This window comes from Tinamus guttatus, unplaced genomic scaffold (assembly GCF_059628265.1).
Source record: "Tinamus guttatus ecotype Peru unplaced genomic scaffold, ASM5962826v1 Tinamus_guttatus_pri_ptg000546l, whole genome shotgun sequence".
NCBI lineage: Eukaryota > Metazoa > Chordata > Aves > Tinamiformes > Tinamidae > Tinamus > Tinamus guttatus.
In genome coordinates this window covers 3259453-3275608 of record NW_028289080.1, presented here as the reverse complement: position 1 = coordinate 3275608, position 16156 = coordinate 3259453, and the positions used below count along the sequence as shown (strand labels likewise).

The window sequence follows — 16156 nt, the reverse complement described above, 5'->3', positions numbered from 1 at the left end:
AATTATGCTCTTTGAGTGTATGCTAAGTCCATCATGTCAACAATGAGGTCTCCTTACCACAAGGGACAGTCTTCCTGAAAGACAGAGCAACCTTTAAACCCTGGAAGTGCAAACCAGCAGCTGGGTCTCTGAGTGAACAAAGATTAACAGGGGGAGTCACAATACTGCAGTTTTACAATGGTCAGCTCGTGTCCTGTAAAGATGGTGTTAGAAATTGTCAATTTAAGCAGGACATGTGGGAATGGGAGAGCCACACCGCTCCTGGGGGTCCTGGGTCGTGGTGTGGGCCATGCTGCTTTTGGAGATCCCAGTCCTGCCTACGCTTCCCTACAAAAGGAGGGAAAAACCTCTGATGCAAGACCTTAGAGAAGAGGGATTTTTCCTGGCTGCTCAGAACGAGCCAAGCAGGACTCCGGGATGTCAAAGGAAAGCCAGCCCAATAACACCAAAAGCATTGGACCTTCCTGAACCCTTGGGCTGGGAGCAGGACAGAGCAGGGGAAACAGCCACGTCCCCTCCATCAGGCCTTGAGCTCCGCAGCTTCTGATAGGTTCGAGGGAGCTCCCTAAACCAATACTTCCCATGACTCTAGTGCATACAGCAGACTGAGCAGACATGGAGGAGACAGGCGAGAGAAAGGAGAGAGAGCCCAGGGTGCAGAGTGGGCCTCCTTCTGCCATAGACAGGTTACCAGAGACTGAATGTACAACCCAGAGGAAGGAGTGAAGCCGTGCTTTGCTTTTCAGTGTCTGGAAAGCCACATCTCTGACAAGCTTCAAGGGGGAGGGTGTCTCGCCTCTGCAAGATTGGCCCTAGGACTGTGCAAACACTATGGAAAGAGGAAAGTTAGTTTTTGGAAGCTTCAAAAGTAGAGGATCTGGGAGAAAGTCATCTCAGCAACTTCTGAACAAGCTGAAATGCAACTCTCAGAGCTGCAGTGTGTGGCCATGACCAGAGACATCCAGGGTCAAAAGTGCGGGAGATCCAGGGTGCCAGGGCTCTGCAGATGCCAAAGAGTGGTAGCTGCCAGGAACTATACCCAGAGGAGAAACACTACTTGAAAGCGTCATGGAAAAGCCCAAGGACTAAGTAAGGTCCGAGATGAGAAATGGCTTTCCTCATGGACAAGCAAAGTAAAGCTGGCAAAAGACATGGGGTCTGGAAAAATTTCCCCACATTTGCTACCTGGACTGGCCCATGCTTTTGGAGCCTGGCAGGAAGCCTGTATAAAGCCTTCTGGAAGGGAGGAAGACATGTGTTAAGGGCATGTTTGCTATTTTCTGCCATATCATCTCTATTCCACCAAGAAACCTTTCTGAAGGCTTTTAAAAGCAAAGACCCTGTTGAGACTGTCTCAGAAGAGCAGATTCCTTGAGGCTCTTTTTGACGGGCCAGACCGGGTTATTCCAAGGTAGTGGGTTTTTAAACTTCTGCCCCTACTAAGTTTTTAATTGTCTGTGAAATGTCTTCTTGCCCCACCGGAATCTTGTACTATTTCATGGCCACCAATTTAGTTGCAGCAGGAACCTGCACAGGGGGCATTTTGACTTCTCCGAAGCTCCACATGGGGTCGTTGGTCCTTCCGTGCTCCTCACACTGGAGCTTGGACGTCGCTTCATTCTTGTTCCCTACGCTGAGCTATTTCCCCAGCCTCTTTCCAAGTATATGAGTCAGAGTACGACTCCCAATGCTCCTTCTCCCCCGGAACATCTGATCCACTCGGGGGGACCCTCCGCGAGGGGATGTGAAGCCTCGTCGAGGCTCCGGTGCGGGCCGTGGTCTCAGCTGTTCCTGGGTTTCCTGTTTTAGAATTCTGCACTTTCTTGTTGGGATTATTTGGCCCTCTCTGCTTATATATCTTCCATAAATCAAGGATTGAGATACCATCAATCCTATCACAAGACACCCCATCTCTTAATGAAGCGGTAAACATTTCTTTTCAAGAAATCCTGTTTTCGTCACCTCAGGGATTATTTCGATTCTCGCCCCCGCCTCCTCGGGGGCCCCATTCCCCAAGGTTACCCAGCTGCTTTATTTTTTCAATTACCTCAACTAAAGGATTCCCTGTCTGATTAATCAGAAAGGTCATAATCACATTTTTAATATGCTGGCAGGGCAGTTCTAATCAGTCTGTTTCTCATGGTCACATGCAGGGGATTGTGCATCAAAGTATCAGCGTTCCCCACAAAAATGGCCAGCTTCATTCTGTCCTCTTTCGTTCACTGCGTACAATCTCACAAAGTATGCTATTGACGCTCAGATCCGGGCCAATCATCTTCTGCAGGGTATTTAGTATTGCATCTCTGAGCAGCCAGGATCAACAAGTTTGGGTCTTGAATGTTATTTCTAAATGCATCCTGCACAAATGATTCTGAGCTCAAAATAAAAAAGCATCTGAGAATCTTCTGCATCTAGGGTTATTCCTGCAGCTCCCTGCTCATGCAAACGCACCATCCACGAGAGCAGGGACTCCCCTGACCTGCACTTAAATCTTCCAATTGTATCAGCCACTTGGTGCTGAGTAAAATCTTCAAGCACATTTTTTGGGAAACCAGCCCCATCAGAATCTGTGGAATCCCAAATATCACCATCCCACTTCTCTGCATCTCATCTAGCTGTGCACTCCACTAGTGCACTCCACTATAACAATTGCCAAATCCCATTCTCATTGCCAATTATGTTCCAGATGGGACTGGGATTCGTCAATACTCATGCCGAAGAGGGTGGCTACATCAAGCATTTATTCAGGTAAAAACACATAAACAGAGGAGCAAAGTATGGACACTTACTCACGAGGTAATACTTGCCAGCAGGATACTGAGAGTGAACATCCTCTTCAGTTAGTGGATTGGAGGGTTGCTGACAGGCTCCCAACTTGGTGGGCGTCCCCGTGGAGACAACGTAGGCCTCGGTGTTAGGAGTCTCCCTGTTCCCCTCCCCGTGCTGTCTTTTTACGCACGGTGCCTCCTGCCCCGTAGGGCCAGCACGTACCAGGAGGCAGACCGGGGGGCGGACAAACTCCACCTTCAGTCACATAACCTTCCCTCCTGGGTGCGCACATGCCGGTGGGGGGTCCCAGCCCTCAGTCTGAGGGTCCTGCCTTCCTCATCTTCCTCCTCCTCCTGGTGTGGTTGACCTTCACCTGGTTTAGAGGACGTCTGTGGTTAAGTTGGCTGCAAGCCCGGTCGAGCAGCCACCTTCAACTGCTGTTGGAGGGAGTCGGCTGTGAATGTGGGCGAGCAGCAGTCTCCGTGTTCCTCATGGTTCCACCCAGGTGGGCAAACATCTTCTTTCTCGAGGTCTAGATTCTGTTTCGCACAATAGTCTTATGACCTTACAGAGCATAAACAATCACAAAAATTTCCACCTCCTATACATGCCACCTCCTGATCTGTAGAGGTCAATCTATTGTAGCTGTTGCCTGACATTGGCAATCGACTCCGTCTGCCGAGGCGGCCAGGCACGTCCCACCCGTGCCTGGGCCAGAGAGCACAGACACCAATATGAGGATGCTGCAAATGGCGTTTAATATACGCAGGCTGGATCTTATAAAGGTAGCAAAGGCGGAAGCATGCCTATATAGCCAATAAGCGTTGCTCTTTACCTAATATGGCATATGCCTTAGTTCCCTATTCTTCCCGTACATCGCGAGATCTTCCGAGCGCCGTACCCTACAGTAGCAAAGCACCCGAACAGATAACATTTTCACAGCAGTTTCAACCACACCTCGTGTCAGCATCATTACACAAGGGATACAGCACATAATACAGGCAAGTACAGTGAATAGAAATAATAGCCCTAATAGCAGTTTCTGTAGCCATGGCCAACCCCACTTCCACTGTCTGAATTGATTCCAGCCATCATCAGCTCTCAGTTGATGAGTCAGATCCTGCAAGGTCTGGATCTGGGCATGTATAGACTTGGAGTGGTCGCTTAAATTCACACAGCACACGCCTCCTACCTCTTCACACCCGTGGCCATGCATAAGAAGCAACATATCTAACGCAGCACGGTTTTGTACAGTTGCGTGCCGAACAGAGTCTACATCTACTTACAGTGAGGACAGAGCTGTCGTTGCAGCATTGCTGGACGTTGCTAGCCAGCAACCCAGTCTGTGCAGCGTGGTCAATGCTTGTGCAGCAGCGATCCCCAGAGCCAATGACGACGCTATTATAGTTTTCTCTGCTGTCCCAAAGTCAGGGGACGAAGCTGCACGCCGGGGGAGGAATACGAGTCCCTTCATGTCCCCGTTCTCAAAGAGTCCGCCCACTTTCTGGTACATGGTGTTTGTGTCGTATATGGCGCGTGCTCAGGGGCTCCTCTGCACCCAACTTGATTGCCAGCGCCATTCCACAGGCTCTGCCGAGCACTGTTTGGGTCTCGTGCTGATCTCACCATCTTCCCAGAGACAGGACGCTGAGGTAAACGGTGCAACAACAGTGTCGAGACAAACACAACCGTCTCTTACACCAGGTCAAGGCATTACTAACTGAAAAGGCCTCTACATGGATGACAAGATTGAAAATTAACATGCGGGGGAGGGTTTAACCCAGTTTCTTGCCTGTCTGGTCCTGAGGAAAAAGCATCGAAGGTAACAGATCTCCAGACTCGGGCGAGGGAAGATTTGAGAGCTACCCTTTGGCCAAATGGGGACAATGCATTCATTGATGGATCTTCAAAAGTAATAGAAGGGAAACGGGCCACAGGATATGCTATCATTAAGGGAAGGGAGCTGCTAGAGGAAGGAAAGCTGCCATCTACCTGGTCAGCCTAAACCACAGAATTGTATTCTCTAATAAGAGCCTGTGAATTACACCAAGGCAACATAATGAATATCTTTACAGGTTCTAAATATGCATATGGGATGGTGCATATGTTTGGAAAACTGTGGGAAGAGAGAGGTTTGTCAACTTGCCAAGGAAAGGCGTTTGTACAAATATGTTATTACCTTCCTACTGGAGGTAGCAAACCATTTACCTGGTTTAAACTTGGGCATTTTTTTTTTAAGTAGTAAAAATAAAATCTTGAGTATATGCAGGCTCAAAATGTAAGCAAAGACCATGGCATGATTGAAGACCTGGTGTGTGGTGCTTTAAAAAGGGAGTGTCACTTGCCTTAATCTATTAATACTAGGGGTTCGGCCTCTGCCTTTTGACTCAAGACAAGCTATAATGCTTGTGACCTCACAGTGGACGACATCACAATGGACGACCTCACAATGGGCCTCTGGTGACCTCACAATATATGACCTCAGAATGGACGACCTCAGAATGGGCCTCTGGTGACCTCACTGTGGACGACCTCACAATGGACGACCTCACAATGGATGACCTCACAACGGGTCTCTTGGGACCTCATTATGGGCCTCTTGTGACCTCACAATGGATGCCCTCACAATGTACGACCTCACAATGGGCCTCTCGTGACCTCACAATGGACAACATTGCAGTGGACAACCTCACAATGGAAAACCTCACAATGGGCCTCTCGTGACCTCACAATGGACGACCTCACAAGGGGCCTCCTGTGACCTCACAATGGGGGAGCTCACAATGGGGGAGCTCACAATGGGCCTCTCGTCACCTCAGAATATAGGCTGAAACCAAAAGGCTAAAAAGAAGATGAAAGAGAACAACAAGACTACAAATAAGAACAATATCCTGAACGGTAACAAAAACATCAACAAGAACATAAGCAACAAAAAACACTACTCTAAAAATCGAGAATGAAACATTTCCATACCAGGTTCAGAACGGCGTCTCTGGGCCCAGCGCTTGCTGGCAGCAGCCAGGGTGAAGGGGCCCGTGGCCTGCAAGGGCCAAGGAGCCGTTGGCATTCGCAGCCCTGAGAGCAGGGCTCTCTGTGCCAAGAGTCTCTCTGTGGCGAGCGGTGGGGCCCAGAGCAGGCAGTGCCGGGCCTGCCCGCAGCAGCCTCCTTCCCCCCGGCAGCCCCTTTGGCAGCCAGGCAGGTGGGGAGCCCAGTGCCAAGCGGAGCAGAGAACAGGGCAAAGGCCGCCGTGAGGAAGGCTGCTGCTGTGCTGGGCTCCTCCTGGCACGGATGAGCCCGGTGGCAGAGAGCAACGCACGGCCTCAGCCTTGCTGACTGCCAGGGAGGGCTCCTCAGGCAGCGCCCTGGCACGGCTGCCGCCTGCCTGCCCACAGGCCGGGCTCCGCTCGGGGCTCTGCTTTGAGCCCTGCATCCTGTTAGGCTCCACATTGTTGCTCTACCCTTTAGGACTTCTTGACCCAGGCCTCCCATTGATCAGCTCCACGTGTCTTATCTCTAGACACTTGACGCCTTGACATCCCGTCTCTGCAAGGACTGGGATATCTCCATACAATTTACGACTCCTTGGCCTCCGCATCCTGTCTCTGGGAAGACTGGGATCTCTTATCTCCATACGATTTATGACTTTTTCGCCTTGGGATCCTGCTTCTGGGAGGACTGTGGCATCAGCTCCAGGTGTTCTGTCTCCATCAGCACCAGGCCCAAATGATGCTCTGCAGCGTCTGTGGAGCGGCCCTGGCACTGGAGCTGGAGCTGGAGGAAGAGGAGCACCAGAGCATGCAGAAAGGGGCAGACTCTGCAAGAACGGAGACATAAAAGCAGCACGGATTTCCCCTCCTCCGCCGCTGTGTGGTATTTCCTTCCCAGGAGTGTGGTTCATCCCCTGCACCCACACGCACGCTTTCTTGCCCTCAACATCCCTTGCACCGAGGGCTGTAGGACAGCGCCTGCACCCAGGCACCTGTGCCCGCAGACCAGTCAGTCTCACCTCTGTCCCCAGAAAAGTGATGGAACGGCTCATACTGGCCATTGTCTCCAGGCACATAGAGGACAAGAAGGTGCTCAGGAGTAGTCAGCATGGATTCACCAAGGGGAAATCTTGCTTGACTAATCTGATAGCCTTCTATGATGAAATGTCCGGGTGGATAGATGAGGGGAGAGCGGTGGATGTCGTCTATCTCAACTTCACCAAGGCTTTTGACACCGTCCCTCACAACATCCTCCTGGGAAAGCTCCGGAAGTGTGTGATAGATGAGAGCACAGTGAGGTGGATTTGGAACTGGCTGGACGGCAGAGCTCAGAGGTTGGTGCTCAGCGGTGCAGAGTCTGGCTGGAGGCCTGTAGCTAGCGGGGTCCCCCAGGGGTCAGTCCTTGGTCCAGTCCTGTTCAATTTATTCATCAATGACCTGGATGAAGGCACAGAGTGCTCCCTCAGCAAGTTTACTGATAATACCAAACTGGGAGGAGTAGCCGATACCCCAGAGGGCTGCGCTGCCATCCAGAGGGACCTGGACAGACTGGACAACTGAGCAGTGAAAAACCTCAAGCAATTCAACAAGGCCAAGTGCAAGGTTCTACACCTGGGAAGGAATAACCCCAGACACAAGTACAGGCTGGGGACTGACCTTCTGGAGAGCAGCTCTGTGGAGAAAGACCTGGGTGTCATGGTGGTTGACAAGTTGACCATGAGGCAGCAGCGTGCACTTGTGGCCAAGAAGGCCAATGGGATCCTGAGAGGCATTAAGAAGAGCGTCTCCAGCAGGTCGAGGGAGGTGATCCTGCCCCTCCACTCAGCCCTGGTGAGGACACATCTGGAGTACTGTGTCCAGTTCTGGGCTCCACAGTTTAAGAGGAATGTGGAGCTGCTGGACAGAGTCCAGCGCAGGGCCACAAGGATGATTAGGGGCCTGGAACATCTGCCCTATGAGGAGAGGCTGAGGGAGCTGGGCCTGTTCAGCCTGGAGAAGAGAAGGCTGAGAGGGGATCTAATCGGTGTATATAAGTACCTCAAGGGAGGGAGTGAAGAGGATGGTGCTGGTCTCTTTTCAGTGGTGGCCACCGACAGAACTGGAGATAATGGCCACAAAAAGTTAAGCACCAAAAGTTCCACAGGACCTTAAGGAAAAATTTTTTAACAGTGAGGGTGACAGAGCACTGGAACAGGCTGCCCAAAGAGGTTGTGGACCTCCTTCTCTGGAGATCTTCAAAACCTGCTTGGATGCAGTCCTGTGCCACGTGCTCTAGGTGACCCTGCGTGTGCAGGGGGGTTGGACTAGATGACCTCTAGAGGTCCCTTCCAATCTTAAGCATTCTATGATTCTATGATTCTATGAAGAAGACATGAAAAAAGAATAAAAAAGCAAATGTTAAGGAAAATGGGCTGGGGCATAGCAAGGGCCACATTTGCAGGGAAATCCTTGAGGGACCTTTCGCAGCCCCTCACCTGCCCCTAGGGTCTGAAATCCGTATCTTCAGTGGGGATGGTTTTGGTGCATGAGTTCCCTTGGAAACACCACACAACACTGAAGGAATGATACAGGAATATACATTTAAACAACAACAAAAAAGAATAACAATAACAAGAATAACAATAACAAAAAGAATATCAATAACAGTAAAACAAGAATATCAACAACAGTATCAACAACCACAAAATACTACTGTAACATTGAATAGAGAAAAATCCATCAACTCTTGTAGGGCTGGAGTCCTTGGTCCCAGCGCTTCCTGGCAGCAGCCAGAGTGAAGGGGAGCTTGGCCTGCAAGGGAAAAGGAGGCGTGAGCAGGGCCGAGGAGCGGCTCGGGGGCTCCCGTGGAGCAGAGGCTCTTTGTCGGCTGCGCGGGCTCTTTGGCAGCAGCGCTGCCGTCATTGGTGCCCTGGCAAAGGCTTGGCGTGGCCAGCGCAGCCCAGAGGCCGGCAGAGGGGCTGAGGCAGCAGGTGCCCAGGCCTTGGGGGCTCCTGTGCCCTGTGCAGCTCTGCCCCGGCGCCGCGGCCCGCCAGAGCCCGCACACCTGGGCCAGGCCCCCGCGCGGCTGCTCCCCAAAGGCAGCGCGGATCAGCGCCAAGGGGCCAGGCACAGCCCCAGCTCTGCCCGTGCAGCCGGCAGCAGGGACCATACGTGGGGGTTGCAGCCGGAGCTCTCCCAATCCATGGGCTCCTCCGTGCTGCAGCCAAACAGGCCATTGGTGCCCCCAGCCTGGAAGAGAGCAGGAGACCTTGGTGGGGATGGTGCGTGGGGAAGAGGAAAGACGAGCGCATCCAGTGGCTCCCGAGGTCACACCTGGCTACTGCCATAGCTGAGCCGCTCCATAGGCTCAGGCTGGCTTCCTGCATATCCCCTATCCATATGTGGAGACTGCAAGAAAGAAGGAGCTGTATACAGGGCAGATCCCAGAACTGGGAGACTCTGGTCCCAGGAGGAAGCAGGAAAGTGGGAAGGGGCCAGGTCCAGTCCCAGCTCTACCCATGCACCTGGCAGCAGTGGCAATACCTGCAGGCTGCAGAAAGAGCTCTCCCACTCCATAGGCTCCTCCTCACTGATGCAGCCGACCTGGCTATGGATGCCGGTAGCCTGGAAGAGAGCAAAAGAGCTTGGAGGGACAGTCATGGTGGCAGCGCTGGCTCTGTGCACGAGGCCTCGTGTCCCCTGCGTGCACGGGGCAGGCGGTGCACAGAGCCAGGGCGCCAGGCTCAGGCAGCAGCCCCTGAGGCCTTGGCCGCTCCTGGCCCTGGCGCAGCTCTGCCCCAGCACCCAGGCCTGCCAGAGCTCCCTGGCACCTCTGCCACCAGCCCTGCGGCTGCTCTTGCAGAGCCAAGCGCCAGCCGTCCCCGCGCAGCCTCTGCCTGTGCGCACAGTACCTGTATGCTGCAAATGGAGCTCTCCCACTCCATCTCTTCTACTGAATTCTCCATTTTTAATGTCTGCAGCAACTGCAAGAGAAAAGGAGTCGTCATTTGCAGCCCTGAGAGCAGGAGTGTCTGTCCCAGGAGCCTCTTGGCGTCTCCATGCGCGGGAGCGGTGGGGCATGGAGCAGGCAGTGTTGGACCTGCCTGCAGCAGCCTCCTTGCCCCTGGCAGCCCCTTTGGCAGGCGGGGAGTCCAGTGCCAAGTGGAGGAGAGAAAAGGGCAACGTGAGAGGTGTGAGCACCAAGTGTCGCGCGGTAGCTTTGGGGCCTCCCCTGGGAGACATCGCGCAGGCTGCCCTGGAGCCCCGCAGCTCCCCTGCATCTCATGGGTACCACGAGTGGCCCCTGGTGCTGCGCGGCCCTGCTGCTCACCTGGCCTTGCTGCTGCGTGGCCAGCACTGGGGCCACTGTGAGGCGCAGCCCTGGGAAGCATCCGTGTTCCCGTGGCGATAACTGCCCCTCTGGGATGTTCCACTGCTCCGTGGGGGGAGGAGGGCAGCAGCAGGGGCCAGGGGGGCCGCCGTGAGGAAGGGTCTGCGTGTGCTGGACTCCATCTGGCACTGCTGAGCCTGGCGGCAGAGAGTAGTGCGTGGCCTTGGGCTTGCTGGGTGCCAAGGAGGTCTCCTCACGCAGCCCCATGGTGCTGCTGGCGGCTGCCTGCCCAGAGGCCGGGCTCCCCTTGGGGCTCTGCTTCCACCCCCGCAAGCAGCCTTGAACACCTGGATCTTTCTTCCCTGCTCCCCTTCTGCCCTTACAGCCCGATGGACTCAAGAAAGTTTTGTTTTCCATGGTGGAGACGTGTTCCTTGGTAGCGCAATGAGTGCCAAGGGCACTTGTGCCCTGGGGCCAGGCATGCATGTCCTCAGCAGAGCCCTTGTGAGTTGCTGGAGGCCTGGGCATCCCTGGTGCGCTGCTGGGCTCCTTCTCTTGTCCTGCTATGCACCTTGCAGGAGCCATGTGCTGTGACTGAGAGCAGCCTTGGTGCAGCTCCTGCACTGCTGCCACTGCCACGGCCTCCTAGGGCTGCAGAGGGCAGAGAAGGCACAAATGTGCCCTCAGCAGCAGCAGGGACCTGCAGCTGCTGCAGCTCTGCCCAGCACTGGGCTACAATGCTCACTTGCAAATGAAGGTGCATTCCCAGTCCTTGGGTAAGGACAGGAAAGCCAAGGGCAGATGGAGCAGCAGATGGCCTCGGTCCCATCAAGTGTTTCCCTCACGCAGAGGAAAACCCTCCAAAAGCAAGCAGTGCAATCCCTGCCGCCAAAGTGCTGGAGCCCAGAGGAGCCTCTTGCTGCTGGCCAAGCTTGCTTGCTGGCATGCCGCAGTGCCCCTGCGAGGCAGAGCGCAGCTGCTGGGAAGGGGCTGGCGCCAGAGGTGCGTGGAGGGCTCTGGGTGGCTCCCAAGCAGGGCTGGTGGCACGGGGAATTGGCAGCAGGCATTTGTCTGCTGCCCTGGGAATGCTGGAGGGGAAGTGTGAAGCAGAGCAGTGTTCCCTGCAGGGAGGCACGAGCAGAGGGCTGGGCAGCGAGCTCAGCCCCGTGGCTGTGAGGGCCAGTGCTGGGAGCCCCCTTGCCTGCGCGCGTGACGCCTGCAGAGCCCAGGCGTGCGCAGTGCCCCCGGCGGCAGGAAAGGCGCTGGGAAGCCCTTACCCCACGCAAGCTGCTTGCAGAGAAGCTGCAGCTCGTCTGCCTCAAAACTCGGGTGCAAGGGCCCTTTTGAGTAACGTCTTTATTCTGGCTGCCCCCAAGATACCGCCCTCTCTGAGCACTTGTCTTGCTCTGGCTTGTCCGTCCCCAGCCTTGCATGCAGGGGTCTCTTCATGGTCTGTCTCTGAGAAGGGAATTTCAGAATGGACAGAGCAGCTGCCTGGAATCCTGCTGAGCTGTGGAGGGGATGATGTCTCATGTACTTCCTGCTCTTGCTTGAAGTTGGGTTTCCAGCTCTGGAGAACAAGGAACTGATGTGTGTGGTAAGGGGGGAACAAGGGGTTTCTACCTGCCTTCCCATGTGCTCTGCACATCTTACGTGTAGCTTTGTCAGAGGAATGGGAGCAGATGAGCTGAATGTTCCTCTGCAGCTTCTCCAACTTCTACTTCACCCTCTGAAATCCTGGCCATTCCCAGAAGGATGATAGATGGGAGCCGTGTTCTTTTGTGACGCCCCCTGGATTCTCCCAGAGGAGTTGTCCTTCCTTCTTGCCTTCCATGGTCCTGCCTCACATTGCTCCCATGTCTGGGGCTGGGCTCTCTTGCCACCCACCTTGCACAGTTCTCTGCTGAAGCTGCTGCAGTCAGAGGCCACTCACGCTACTCTCCTGGCTGCTGCACCCTCTCCACAGTGCTTTCTGCTGAGCTGTTTTGTAAGGCTCTTGTCTTGGCATGACGTTTTTGATCCAAGGCCTCCTTCATGGTCTCCTGGGCATTGCTGACAAAGGTCTCAGCACACTCTTTTACCTCAGAGCGGAGGTACTGAATCATGTGTGCTCAGTCTGCATGAGCTGTGTGTGAGCAGCTTGCTGCTCAGCAGATGGGAGGTCTGTGGGCTTGTTGAGGCTGTTGGTGGTTGCGAGGTGAGTGTGTGCGGAGGCTGGTCTTGTGTGGAGAGCCCGAGAGCTCCAGTTGCTTTGGGGGTGCGCAGGTGCAGCTGGCAGTTGCTGCAAAGGCATGGGCCCCCCTGGGAAGGAATGGCCAGAGGAATGCCTCAGCACGGGCTCTTTCCCTTGTGGCAGACGGTGCGAGGATCCAGGTGCAAATGCTTGCTGAGCAGGAGGTGTGTGAGCACAGAGGTGTGCTCAGCAAGCTGCGCCAAGAGGCCGACAGGAGCCTGCTGGCACTGTGCGTCAGGACTGCTCGGTGCCGGGTGCGAGCGCGGTGCCCGTTGTGGTCCGTGCAGGGCTGCCGTGGCCTTGCTTGGGAAGCTGCAGCCCTGCTGGCTTGCTGCGCATCGCAAAGGGGCCAAAGGAGGCCCTTGCTCCTTGCAGCTGTGGAAGATGAGGAAGATGACTCTTTTCTTGTGCTTGGGGTGTCCCAAGAGAGGGCAGTTTGGGCCAAAGCTGCTCTCCTGCTTTCCCCTGCCTTAGTGCTGCTGCAGGTCAGGTGCTGCTGGTGCTTTGCTTCCAAGGCCCAGTGTATCCCTGTGTTCCAGGCTGCTGGAAGGAGTGGACATCGTGCCCCGCTCAGGACATTTGTGATTCCTTCAGGAACTGAGGATGCCCTCCTGGTCTGTCTCCCAGAGCAAGAGCCATGCAGAGATGCAGCAGAAGCAGGACATCTCCTTTGGGGGAAGCTGAAGAGAGGGCTAAAGCAGTGAAGGAGGACTGGGGCGAGTGTGTGCGTGAGGGCTGGTCCCTGCACGTGGTCATTGGCCGCAATGAGCCAGGCTGTTGGGCGCACTCAGCTGCTCCCTGTGTGCCGGGCGACTCCCGCTGGGCCTGGCACTGCTGCCTTCCAGCTCATCTGCCAACAACCTCCTCGTCGTCCTCCTCGCTTGTCCCGCTTTGTCCAGCACCATCCACTCACTCCCAACTGCGGAAAGGAGCAAGAAATCCCATAGCCTGGCATTGCAATGGATACACATTGCTACAAAAGAACCATTGTTCCTTTGCAGGCCTTGCCTTGGAGGCTCCTGTCCTTTCCAGAGAGCAATGCCTGCTCTCCTGAAGATGAGCTTGTCCTCTCTTGGCACTGCTTGAGTGCAGGCATTTAGAAGGGGAGCGCCTGAGTGTTGAGCAGAGCTGCGGTCCCTGCTGCCTGTGGGGAATGCTCTTTGGCTCAGTGATGTCCCACACTCTTTTTCTCTGCCACAATTTGCTCCCACAGATACACTTTGGAGGAAATAAAGGAAAAATAAAGAAGGAGAAAAAAAGAATAAGAATAAATAAAAGGAAAGGAAAGGAAAAGGAAGGGGAAAAAAAAGAAACTAAACAGTGAAAGGAAAAATAAGAAAATTAAGGGGAAAATACAAAAAAGGAAAAAGGAAAAGAAAAAGAGAAACAGATAACAATGAAGCACAAACAGAAATAGATACAGGAAAAGAAAAGGAGAAAAGGAAACAAACAAAAAAGAAAGAAATGAAACAGAAACAGGAAAAAAAAGAAGCAGAAAGAATAAACAAAGAAGATAAAGAAGATAAAGAACAGAAGGGAATAAAAAAGGAGAAGGAAAATGAAAGGATAAAAAAGAGAAAAAAAAAGAAGTGAAAGAAGAAGATAGGAAAGGGACTGCGGCACTCCAAGGGCCACATGTGAAGAGACGTCCTAGATGGGCTTTTTGCTGGCCCTCTCTTGTCCCTAGGGTCTGAAATCTTGGGGCTACACACACAAAAACCTGCAGTGGGGATGATTTTTGTGCCTGAGCTCGCTTGGAAACAAGATGCAACGCTTAAGCAATGATACAGGAATATATATTTAAACAATAACAATAACAAGAATAACAATAACAAAAAGAATATCAATAACAGTAAAACAAGAATATCAACAACAGTATCAACAACCACAAAATACTACTGTAACATTGAATAGAGAAAAATCCATCAACTCTTTTAGGGCCGGAGTCCTTGGGCCCAGCGCTTCCTGGCAGCAGCCATGGTGAAGGGGAGCTTGGCCTGCAAGGGAAAAGGAGGCATCAGCAGGGCCGAGGAGCGGCTCGGGGGCTCCCGTGGAGCAGAGGCTCTTTGTCGGCTGCGCGGGCTCTTTGGCAGCAGCGCTGCCGTCATTGGTGCCCTGGCAGAGGCTTGGCGGGTCCAGACAGACTGCCAGGTCACCTTTATCACCACAGAGGTGACGCATCCACACTCAGCTAGAATTTGTTGCCATGTACCCTCCTGACCCCAACTCTCCAGCTTGTGAGATTTCTCTTCTGGCCCTTTGAACTAACTAACTCAGTGGGGTTATTCCCCTCCAACCCCAGTGAGAAAGGGTCCACACCAGTTGAGGGATATGTTTTAATTCAAGAGAATAAAGCTTCCTGTGTCCAGGCATCACAGACAGTCACTGTTTGTTCTTCTTGCTCATCTTGCCAGTGCTCAAGACGGAGAAAGAAAGAGGCCGCGTGATGCACAGGGACAAAGGCAGAGAAATACTGCACACTAGCTTTGGACATGTATGCTTGGATGTGCTTCTGATGGCATCTCCCCGCTCACTATCATTTAACACAGGCCCCTGTGTCCAAACAAGACCCCCTTGTAGCACATCAGCCTGGGGCTGAGCCTGCTGGGGGCCAGACTGGGGGGTGGTCCTGGCTCTGGGCATCACCGTCAGGGAGCGGTTGGAAAAGGTGCAGGCAAACCCCAGGAGACCCTTTGTGCTCAGCTGTTCAGGACTTGTAGGTCCCAAAGCTGCAGCCTGTGCTGAGCAGTCAAGAGCTACCACTTGAGTGGAAGGGAAGTCTCAACCAAGGCCAGCGTGATTTTTCATAGTGAAATGAGGCCACAGCAGCACTGGCACCTCTCACTCTGTCAGAGACCTCTCTGCTTCTGTCCTCCCCCAGCTTCTCCTCCCTGGTCCCATTTGCACCCTGCAAAAGAGCGCTTGGCATTTGTTTGGGGCTAGAGAGAGGTGCTTAATGTACAAGTGGAACCCAGATTGATCCCATGTTGTGAGAACCCTCAGAGTGCTCTGTCCAACCCAGTGCCTCTGGGATTGGCAGTATGACCTTCTGTAGGACCTCTGCTACTCAGCCGTCCCAGGCTTTTCCTGGAGCTGGCACATACGTACCCTTTCCATTCAGTCCCCTTTTGCTCAGGCCTCCTCCTTTAGGCCGGACAAGGAGTACGTCATGGACACACCCTTATTTCTTCCCAAGTAGTGTACAGACACTGCCGGAAGAACTGGTACTTTTTTCTGGACCTGTAAGAAAATATCCATCAGGTCTGTGCCCCACTTCCAAGTCCACTCAGCTGCTCTCAGCATGCAGAAGCTACAGATGCATTGCAAAAGCAGACCACAAGCCATGTCTTCGAAAGCAAGCTCATGGCAGAGGCAGTGAGAGCTCAAATGAACACACTGGAGGGGCCTTGTACAGCTACTACCCATCGGCTGATGCTTTTTCATAATTCAGGTTAGCACAAGAAGCGCCTCACATCAGGAGCACCTACCTCTTCTGCATTCCAGGGGCCTTCATTCCATGACCCTGCAGCTGGTGGTCGGCTTGCTAAGGAAGTTCTCATTCCACGTTGTGCTGCAGCCTGTGTGCAGACCCTTGGTATACGTGGGAGCACACTGCAAATACACAAAACAAGGAGTCGCAGGAGCACAGGAGGAGCTTGATCTCCAGCCCTTGCTCACATGCTGGGCACCTGCTTCTGCAGCAGAAGGCAGCTCTGCAGGAGAAGCTCCAGGCTTGCCTGGATGCAGTGACATCAATGGAGAAAACAATCCCCCTTCTCCAAAACACCCAGGGGTACACCACATGCCCAGAGGAAAGCTCCAAGTGCCCACTGTGAGGCTTGCTCTCCATGCAGCATG

The 16156-nt window shown here is 53.6% G+C and overlaps 1 pseudogene; it reads right to left on the bottom strand.

The window, feature by feature from the left end:
- LOC148592672 (uncharacterized) overlaps positions 1–16156 on the bottom strand; it is a 34388-nt pseudogene that overhangs the window by 6491 nt on the left and 11741 nt on the right.